The 11,134-nt window shown below is 39.1% G+C and overlaps 1 non-coding gene across 1 annotated transcript; it reads right to left on the bottom strand.

Annotated features, from left to right (window-relative positions):
* Positions 1-4,216: 4,216 nt before the first annotated feature.
* LOC119050962 (U6 spliceosomal RNA) lies at positions 4,217-4,319 on the bottom strand. The gene has a single exon (XR_005082844.2). It is a non-coding gene; the product is annotated as a U6 spliceosomal RNA (small nuclear RNA).
* Between the last annotated feature and the right edge of the window lie 6,815 nt (positions 4,320-11,134).

The following is an 11,134-nucleotide window of genomic DNA, read 5'->3' as shown; positions in this document are numbered from 1 at the left end:
CTTTTCAAAAGTCCAGATCCTGGATTTGTTGGCCTTTTGCATTGTTCCTAATATCTCTGTTGCATTTAATTGCTCTATTGCTCTGATCATGATTATGTCCTTCCTTCCACTCACTCTTGGATTTGTTTATTGTTCCTCCAGTTCTCTTAGATGTGGGGTTAGTTTGTTTATTTGATTTTTTTCTATTTTTAGGTAGTCTTGTACTGCTCTGAACTTCCCTCTCATGACTGATTTCACTGTCTCCCACTGCTTTCACTGTGTTTTGTGTTGTAGTGAGTTCATTTGCATTTGTTTCCAGGAACATTTTGATTTCTTCTTTGATCTCATTGTTAACCCATTCATTGCTTAAAATTTTGTTATTCAGTCTCTATGAATTTGACTGCTTCTGAGTTTTTTCCTTGAGATTGGTTTCTAGTTTCAAGCAATTTTTCTCTGAAAAATGCTTGATATGATTTCAATTTTTGAAGCTTGTTTTGTATCTTATCAGGTGGTGTATTTTTGAAAATATTCTATGTGCATTTAAAAAGAATGTGCATTTTCCATATTTGGGGGATTTTTTTTGCACATCCATTAAGTCCATTTGTGCCATTCAGTGCCACAATATCCTGGTTGATGTTTTGTTTGGAAGATGTGTCCATTGTTAACAGTGGGGTGTTAAAATCTTCTACTATGAGTGTGCTGATGTTTCTATCCTTCTTGAAATTCCCCAAAATTATCCATATATGTTTGGAAACTGCTATGTTGGGTGCATATATGTTGTCAATTTTATGTCTTCTTTTTTTATTTTATTTATTTTTTTAAATTGATTATGCTGTTATAGTTGTTCTATTCCCCCCTTCATTCCCCTCCACCCTGCCCCCCATCCCCACCATTACCCCCCTTTAGTTTATGTCCATGTGTCTCAAGTCCTTTAGGTTCTATATTTCCCATGCTATTCTTGCCCCCCCATCTATTTTCTATCTACTGTCTATGCTACTTATTTTCTGTACCTTCTCCCCCCATCTCCTCCTCCCACTCCCCTGTTGCTAACCCTCCTTCAGATCTTCATTTCTATGTTTCCACTCCTGATCTAGCTGTTCTTTTAGTTTGCTTTTGTTTTAGGTGTGGTTGTTAATAACCGTGAGCTTGTTGTTCTTTCACTGTTCATGCTTCTTTAACTTCTTTTTCTTAGATAAGTCCCTTTAACATTTCATATAATAAGGGCTTGGTGATGATGAACTCCTTGAGTTTGATCTTATCTGAGAAGCACCTTATCTGTCCTTCCATTCTAAATGAAAGTTTTGCTGGATAGAGCAATCTTGGTTGTAGGTCTTTAGATTTCATGACTTGGAATATTTCTTTCCAGCCCCTTCTTGCCTGTAAGGTCTCTTTTGAGAAATCTGCTGACAGTCTGATGGGGACTCCTTTGTAGGTGATTGTCCCCTTAGCTCTTGCTGCTTCTAGGATTCTCTCCTTCATTTTAATCTTGGCTAATGTAATTATGATATGCTTTGGTGTGTTTCTTCTTGAGTCCAACTTTTTTGGTACTCTCTGAGCTTCTTGGATTTCTTGGAAGTCTATTTCCTTTGCCAGATTGGGGAAATTTTCTTTTATTATTTGTTCAAATAAGTTTTCCACTGATGGTTGTGTCTTTCCCCCTTCTGGTACTCCTATAATTCGGATATTGGAGCGTTTAAAGATGTCCTGGAGGTTCCTAAGTCTCTCCTCATTTATTTGAATTCTTGCTCCTTGACTCTTTTCTGTTTGGCCATTATTTGCTTTCTTCTGGTCCACTCCATTGATTTGAGTCCCAGTTTCCTTTTTTTTTTTTTAAATATTTTATTATTTATTTATCTTTAGAGGGGGGGGAAGGAGAGAGGGAGAGAAACATCAATGTATGGTTGCCTTTTGTGCATCCCCTGCTGGGAACTGGCCTGCAGGGAACCGGCCTGCAACCCAGGCATGTGCCCTGACTGGGAATCGAACCGCGATCGTGTGGTTCGCAGGCCCGCGCTCAATCCACGGAGCTACACCAGCCAGGGCTCCCAGTTTCCTTTTCAACGCTATGGGTTTCCTGTGGAATTCCATTCATTTCCATTAGTTTAGCCTTCATATGTTTCTCTAATTTGTGGCTATAATCAACCAGATCTGTGAGGATCCTGATGACCAGTGTTTTAAACTGTGCGTCTGAGAGTTTTGCTATTTCTTCGTCGCTTAGATTTGTCTCTGGGGCTTTGAGGTCTTCCTGCGACATTTTTGGTCTGTTCTGGCCCTTTAAATGTGAGAAGCAGCGCCTTGGACTCCCAGGTCGCTGGGTTGTGACGCTGTATGTGGGGGCGTGGTCAGAGCGGGGAATGGCGGCGCCCTCTACCGCCGCTTGCCGCGGGGACGCTGGGCCCCGGTCCAATCGCCCACTCCCTAGCCTGTCCGCTCGCCCGCAAATAGGCAACTGCAGTCAACACGCAGCACCGCCTCCCCACTGTCTCCTCTGCAGTCGCTCACCCAGTGGGTTGCTCGGTCGCTCACTAGGTCCAGTCCTGCATTTGGAACCCACAAACCCCTGCGTCTGGATTCGCACGTCTGGATTCCAAGCCCGGGTCCGACTCAGTCCTCCTGTGCATCCCCTCACGAGACTCCGGTTTCGCCCCTTACCGGTCGGGCTGAAGAATTTGTTGTTAATGGACTTCCGAAAAGTTCAATTTTCCATGTTCTGGTTGTGTTTTCTGATGCTAATATTTAGTTGTCCCTAAACTTGGTTGTGTGAGAAGGCACGGCACATCCACCCATACCTCCATCTTGGCGGAAGTCAGCAATTTTATGTCTTCTTGATCAATCCTGCCCTTGAGTATTATGAACTGTCCTTTTGTGTCTCTTTTTCTGGCCTTTAATCTGAAATTTATTTTTTCTGATACAAATAATGCAAACCTAACTTTCTTTTCCTGTCCAATTGATTAACGTATTTCCTTCCAACTCTTTGCTTTCAGTTTTATAGGGCTTTTTTTTTCCTGAGGTATGTCTCTTATAGTTAGCATATATGCAGGTCAAGTTTTCTTTATCTTCAGGTACCCCATGTCTTAGGTTGGAGCATTTAACCCATTAACATTTACGGTTATTACTGATAGGTACTTATTTATTGCCATTTCCCCCTTTGTACCTGTGTTCTTTTTTTCTCTCACTCTTTTTCCTCATTTTCTTAAAGCAGTCCCTTTAGCGTGTCTTGTAATGCTGATTTGATGAAGGTATATTCTTTCATCCTTCTTTTGTCTGGGGAAATCCTTATTATGCTTTCCATTTTAAATGAGAGCCTTGCTGGGTAGAGTAGCTATGGTTGCAGGTCTTTGATTTTCATTGCTTGGAATCTTTCTTGCCATTCCCTTCTGTCTTGTAGCATTTCCATTGAGAAGTCAGCGACTAGCTTTGTTGGAGCTCCCTTGTATGTTACTAACTGTTTCCTTTTTGCTGCCTTTAAAATTTCTTCTTTATCGTTGAATTTTACCATTTTAATTATGGTGTGTCTTGGAGTGGCCTCTTTGGGTTCATCTTGCTTGGTACCCACTTTGGTTCCTGGGCTTGTGTGACTTCTTTCTCTCATCAAATTAGGGAAGATTTTTGCCCTGGCTGGTGTTTCTCAGTGGCTTAAGTACTGGGCTGCAAACCAAAGAGTCACCTGCTCATTTCTCAGTCAGGGCATATGCCTGGTTTGGAGGCCAGGACCCAGTAGGGGACATATGGGAGGCAACCACACATTGAAATTTTTCTTCCTCTCTTTACCCCTCTCTTTCCCCTCTGACTAAAAATACATACATACATACATACACACACATAAATAAATACAAACATAAATATTTAAAGAACTAAATGTATTTTCTATCATTTCATTGTCAAACAGGTTTTTTATCCATTGCTACTCTTCTTCTGTATCTGGTATCCCTATTACGTAGACATTATTATGTTTTATGTTGTGCTGGGGGTCCCTTGACCACTCTGTTATTTTTTAGTTTTTTTTTTCCTTTCTTGATCTTTCTTGGAATATTTTTTATCTTGTCCTGCATGTAACTCACTGATTCAATCCTCTGATTTATCTAGCCTGCTTTTAATTCCTTCTACTGTAATCTTCAATTCAAAAAGTGTATTATGCATTTCTTTCTGGCATTAATTGATAGTTTCTATGTCCTTTTTTATTGTGATGTTGTTCACAGTAAGTTACTTGTAACTTCCCTTTAATTGTTTCCAACCAAATAGTATGAAACATCTCACAAATTTGCATGTCGTCCTGGTGCAGAGGCCCTGCCAATCTTCCATGTATCATTAAAATTTTAGTACATGTGCTGCCAAAGTAAACAGTTTTCTATTTCTTGAACAAGTGTCCAATACCTTATATCTTGTAGTATCAACCCATACATTTTCTTCCTAAATTAATTACAATTATTAATTCTTAATAACCATGGTTATTGGTGCCAATTAAAGTAAATAATTAGCATTCTTTAGATTGATACTTTTATGAACACTACATAAGTTTCAAAACAGTTTTCCCCCCACTAGGCAAACAGATTTACATTTTCAAGAAACTCCTTTCAAATAAAGTAGAAGATATATTGTTGGGGATCACTCTGTGTGGTTTTGGAGACTGTAGCCCTGAAAGGGCAAAGCTTGAAAGGAGCTAGTAAGTTTCTCTGGAAAACCAGGTAACACTGGTGGCAGGAATGACCCAACTCTAACACTGAGGGTTCCTATGGGAATGAAGTCTGAAATGTACATTGTATTTTTTGAATCTTGTTCTGCCTAGCATAGCCCCAATAATATAAACCAGATGTTTAAGTTCAAAGCATAAGGAGTTATCTCATGAAACACATTTTAAAGACCCTCTATTATCACCATGACTAAAAGATCCTTACCTATGACAAATCTCTCTTTTCCCTCAATTGTTTTCTGTAGATAATACCTATTTTTGTATGACTATAGCCTTTTGACATTGGTTGATAAGCTATGCATGTATGCAGCATACCCCTACACATACCATTCCCAATAAAAGCTTTTTGGGAGAAGAGCTTGGGGTATTCCCCACTAGAGGGAATCACCACCCCCTTTCCAGGTGGAACAAAAAGATTGTGTCTGGGATGATTTAGTTACCATCTGCAGCAGCCAGGACAGCTCTGCAAAATGGATTTCTCTTATAATATATTTGTTAACAAAACCAAATACAATCTCTAAATTTTCTGCATTAAGAAATCAAAAGCAGCAAACTGAAGATGGTGACAGAGTAGGACAAAGGGGATTCCCTTTCCTTGTATACATGGGAGAGGATCCTGGCTGATCTGCAGAGGAGCAGTGCAGACAGCTGTCAGTTCCCCAGCATATATGAAAATAAGGGACCAGAAATTGTGACAGTCATGGAGGATCCAGATGGTAGGGAGATGGCAGTGGTACAGTGGAGTCTCAGGGACTGGAGCAAAGACAGAAGCAGCAGGGACTTCGGCCAGTGCACAGTCCAGGGCCCAGTGCCCGGTGTGCCTCAGTGGGCACCCAGTGCACCTGGGTTGGTACCCAATGCTCAGGACCGGCTCCCGGCGCATCTCCCTTGGACTCCTTGGGAGACCTGGGCCTGCTGAAGGGTCCTTGGGAGAGAGCTGGGTTATCAGCTCCCTCCCTCTATAGCCAAGCAAGGTTGGGCACCAGGAAAGACTTGTTTGCTAGAGTTTGCAGAGAGGGTGCTGAGGAAAAAGGGCAGAGATCAACCTCAGACTCTGTGATTGCCAGCCCTGGAGAACTGAGAGGCTCAGTGTAGGGCTCTGACTCTGACAGTCATGGGCATGGCTGGGGGAATGGGCTGTTCTGAGAGGTAGGCTTGCTAAAGGGAACGTTTTTGTCATGTAAACTGAAGGTTCCTTCTACTACAGCCACCTGGTCTGCTCCCCACCCAGCCTGGCAGCAAACCTGAGGTTGGGCGGAGGGCCTGGCATTCCCCCACAGAAGTGGGACAGGTCTGCACCCAAACCCACAGGAATGAGGCAGCCAGGCCTGCATGCATGCATCCCACAACCCAGCGCACAGTGATAACCCCCAGGAAAAGAGCACTATGAGAAAGTCCTAGATCCCCTTCGTGGGATGCTGGGGAGAGTTGCCTGTTTGGCTCTTAGGAGAGTGCACTTGAAGAAAGACCACACCAATCGCCCCTCGTCCTGCTGCAGCCATAAAAACTGGTTTGGCCAGTTTGAAACCAACAAGAGATGTTTTCTTTTTTTAAGTAATCTTTTATCTTTTTAATTTTATTATTGTTTTATCTTTCAATACTTCTTTCCTCTTTTCTGTGTTATTCCTTCTTCCTTTCTCCTCAAACTTATTGCTTTTTCCTACCTTCTCCTGCCTTTTTTTTCTTTTACCCACAAGTGACACAAACAGCTTGGGACTGTGAAAAGACCAGAGCTGGAACCAAAGGAGAGGCTTCTCAACAGTAGAGTCAGAGAGACAACTTTCACTATGCTATAGCAGAGAAGCCACAAGTTGCTGCATATTTGTATTATTAGTTTTTCATTATTCTAACTTTTTTATTTTTTTAAAGATTTTATTTATTTACCTTTAGAGGGGAAGGGAAGGAGAGAGGGAGAGGAACATCAATGTATGGTTGCCTTTCGTGCGTCTCCTGCTGGGAACTGGCTTGCAGGGAACCGGCCTGCAACCCAGGCATGTGCCCTGACTGGGAATCGAACTGCAATTGTCTGGTTTGCAGGCCCTCGCTCAATCCACTGAGATACACCAGCCAGGGCTTATTCTCCCTTTTTATATTTTAATAGTATCTTTGTATTCCTCCTATTCTGTATAGGCTTCTTTGCCTTGGCTGATTATATTATACCATTTGACAGGTTTCCCCTGTTCTCTCCTCCACAGTGTATTGCTAATTTTCTATACTTCACGTCACTTGTGTTCTTTTAGCATACTACCCAAAGTTCTACACCCCCTATTCAGACAGATCACATAGAGTCTGTTATATGACCATTGCTCTAACATTATTGTAAATAATACCTGTTCTATACAACTGTAAATACTTCACAACACATCTCCCGGATCTTAGTCCACTTCAAAGTTTCCTGAATTTTATTACTGGAGTAATTAACTCTATTTGCTCATATACTACATATATTTACTAACCTTTACTCTCATCTTAACCCAGAATCTGACCAACCACAACCTCGCTGCTTTCTAGATCCAACTCATTAGCCTTCCGTCTCCAACAAGAGACTTATTTTGTGTCCATCCTCTCTTAAAGTGGCAAGTTGGGTTGAAGATTATGGTTAACACTGTACATAGCCTAAAGATCTTCTATCTATTCTCTACTGGCTCTGACTGTAAATATCATAAAATAATCTCTCACTCTCATAAACTATTTTGCCTACCCCTCCAACTAATCACACACACAAAACAAGTAGGTGGAAGCAGAGAACTGAAGGAGACTGCACCACTGAATTTCACAGGCATTCCACCGCAGAAGTTCACATTCTCAGAAAGAATGTCAGATGAAATAGAGGCAAGGCAACTATCACATATTGAATTCAAAGCACTGGTTATCAGGAAATTCAAAGAGCTCACAATAAGCTACCAGAAACTACAAGGAAACTACAACAAACTCACCATAAACTATATGAACATAAAAAAGTATGAACTATCAGCAAAAAAAAGAGGATATGAAGAATATGATCTCTGAATTGAAGAACACAGTAGAAGGAATCAAAAGCATGAAGCAATAAGTAGAAGATTGGATCAGCTGAGCTGAAGGACAGAGAAGAAAAACACTCACAGAAAGAGCAAGAAAAGGAAAAGAGGCTCAGAAAAAAATAAAGAGGGATTAAGAGAAACACAAGACAATATGAAACATAATAATATCCAAAATAATAGGGATACCAGAAGGAGAAGAAGAAGAACAAGGGATAGAAAACCTATTTGAAAAAATAATGAGGGAAAATTTCCCTAAATTGGTGAGAGAAGAAGTCACACAAATCCAGGAATCCCAGAGAGTCCCAATCAAGAGGAAAACACAGAGTTCCACTTCCAGATACATCATCATTAAAATGGCAAAATTCCAAGACAAAGAGAGAATCCTAAAGGCAGCAGGGGAGAAAAAAAAAAAAGTAACATACAAGAGAGTCCCAATAAGGTTAGCTACTGACTTCTCAATGGAAAAACTCCATGCAAGAAGACAATGTCCAGAAATATCCAAGTAATGAAAACCAGAAGCTTAAAACCAAGGCTACTTTACTCAGTAAGGCTCTTAATCAAGATAGAAGGCCAAATAAAGAGCTTCCAAGACCAAAGAAGTCTAAAAAATATGCCTCCACCAAACTAGCCCTACAAAAAATACTAAAAGGACTATTTTAAGGAAAGGAAGGAAAAGAGAGTGATGGAGAGGAACACAGGTACAAAAATGGCAATGAATAAGTACTTATTAATAATAACCTTAAACGTAAATGGATTAAATGCCCCAATCATAAGGAACAGAATAGCTGAATGGATTAGAAAGCAGGGCCCACACATATGCTGCCTACAAGAGACCCACTTCAGAAAAAAAGACCTACACAGACTAAAACTGAACTGCTGGAATAAATTTTTCTAAGCAATCAAGCAAGAAAAAAAGCCGAGGTAGCAATACTCATATCAGACAAAATAGACTTCAAAAAAGGGGCCATAAAGAGAGACCCAAAATGTCACTTCATAATACTCAAAGGAAGAATCCATCAAGAAGACATTAACATTATAAATATATATGTACCCAACATAGGAGAACCCAAATATATAAAAAAAAATTCTAGAGGACTTCAAGAAAGATATTGACAACAACACAATAATAGTAGGGGATTTTAACACCCCACTATCAAAAATGGACAAATCTTCCAAACAAAATATCAACAAAGATATTGTGGCATTGAACAATGCCCTACATGAAATGGACTTAACTGATATATATAGAACACTTCATCCCAAAGAAGCTAAATACACATTCTTTTCAGATGCACAGGGAAGATTTTCAAAGATAGCCCACATGATATGAAACAAAATGAGCCTCAAAAAATTCAAGAAAATTTAAATCACACCAAGCATTTTCTTTGACCACAAGGGAGTGAAACTGGAAACCAATCCCAAAGGAAAAAAAAAAAAACAGTTAAATTCATGGACATTGAATGACATGCTATTAAACAACAAATGGGCCAAGAATGAAATTAAAGAAGAAATCAAAAAGTTTCTGGAAACAAATGAAAATGAACTAAAAACAACCTAAAACTTATGGAACACAGTGAAGGCAGTCTTGAGAGAGAAGTTCATAGGAATACAGGCTTACCTAAAGAAGACAGAAACATTGCAAACAAACAACCTAACCCTAAGCTTGCAAGAACTCAAATAACAACAAAGCCCAGAGCAAGTAAAAGGAAGAAAATAACCAAAATCAGAGAAAAATGAAATGACATAGAGACTAAAAGCACAATTTTGAGGATCAATGAATCCAGGAACTAGGTTTTTTAAAAGATAAACAAAATTGACAAGCCATTAAGTAGGCTCCTCAAGAAAAGAATAGAGAGGACCCAAATTAACTTAATTAGAAATGAAAGAAGAGAGTTTACAACTGATACCACAGCAAGAAAAGAAATTATAAGAAATTATTACAAAAAAGTGTATGCCAGGAAATTTGAAAACCTAGGTGAAATGGACAAAGTTCTAGAAAAATATAATCTTCCAAAACTCAATGAAGAAGATGCAGAGAACCTGAACAAACCAATAACAGCAAAAGAAATTGAAGCAGTAATCAAAAACTCCCAACACACAAAAGCTCTGGACAAGATGGTTTCACAGGAGAATTCTCCAAAGAATTTAAGGATAAGCTAACCCCTATTCTTCACAGACTATTCCAAAAAATACAAAATGATTAAAACTTTCAAACTCTTTTCATGAAGCCAGCATTATCCTAATAGGCAAATATTGCTGATGAACACTAAAATAGACACTAAAATCCTCAAAAAATATTAGCAAATCTCATCCAACAATATATTCAAAAGATTATACACCATAACCAAGTGCGATTCACCCCAGGGATGTAAGGATAGTAAAATATTTGCAAATTAGTAAATGTAATACATCAATAAACAAAAGCAAAGACTAAGATCACATAATCATATCAATAAGTAGCTGAGGAAGAAACTTTTGATAAGGTACAACACCCATTAATGAAAAAAAGAAACACTCAGCAAAGTGAAAATAGAAGGAGTATTCCTCAATATAATAAAGGCCATATATGAGAGACCTACGGCCAACATCATACTCAATGGGGAGAAACTAAAATATTTTCCACTAATATCAGGAACAAGACAATGATGTCCACTCTCACCACTTCTATTCAATATAGTATTGGAAGTTTTGGCCACAGCGATCAAAAAAAAAAAAAAGGGGAAATGCAAGGCATCCAAACCAGAAAGGAGGAAACAAAACTATCATTGTTTGCACATGACAAGATAGTGCACATGGAAAATCCTATACACACTCCCCCAAAACTGCTCGATATAATAAATGAATTTGGCAAAACAGCAGGTTATAAAGTCTATATCTAGAAATCAAAGGCATTTTTGTATACTAACAATGAATAAGCAGCAGTAGAAATCAAGAAAAAAATCCCATTCAATATGACAAAAAGAAAAATAAAATACCTTGGAATAAACCTAACCAAGGAAGTATTAGACCTGTATGCAGAAAACTACACAGCACTGAAGAAAGAAATCAAGGAAGACACAAACAAATGGAAACATATACACTGTTCATGGATTGAAAGAATTAACATCATCAAAACGTCCATACTACCCAAAGCAATTTATAGATTCATTGCAATACCTATTAAAGTACCATGGGCATATTTCACGGACATAGAACAAACACTTCAAAAATTTATATGGAACCATAAACGAGCCACAATAGCAGCTGCTATTTTGAGAACAAAGAACAAAGTAGGAGAAATCATAATACCTCATGCCAAACTGTTTCACAAGGCCACTGTAATCAAAACAGCCTGTTACTGGCATGAAAACAGGCATATAGACCAATGGAACAGAACAGAGAGCCCAGAAATCAACCCAACTCTCTACAGTCAATTAATATTCGACAAAGGGAGCAATAACATAAA

The sequence above is a fragment of the Artibeus jamaicensis genome, unplaced genomic scaffold, assembly GCF_021234435.1.
Source record: "Artibeus jamaicensis isolate MK-2021 breed Jamaican fruit bat unplaced genomic scaffold, CSHL_Jam_final contig_2135, whole genome shotgun sequence".
Taxonomy (NCBI): domain Eukaryota; kingdom Metazoa; phylum Chordata; class Mammalia; order Chiroptera; family Phyllostomidae; genus Artibeus; species Artibeus jamaicensis.
Note: the sequence above shows the minus strand (reverse complement) of the source record. Positions and strands in the feature narration are given on the sequence as shown.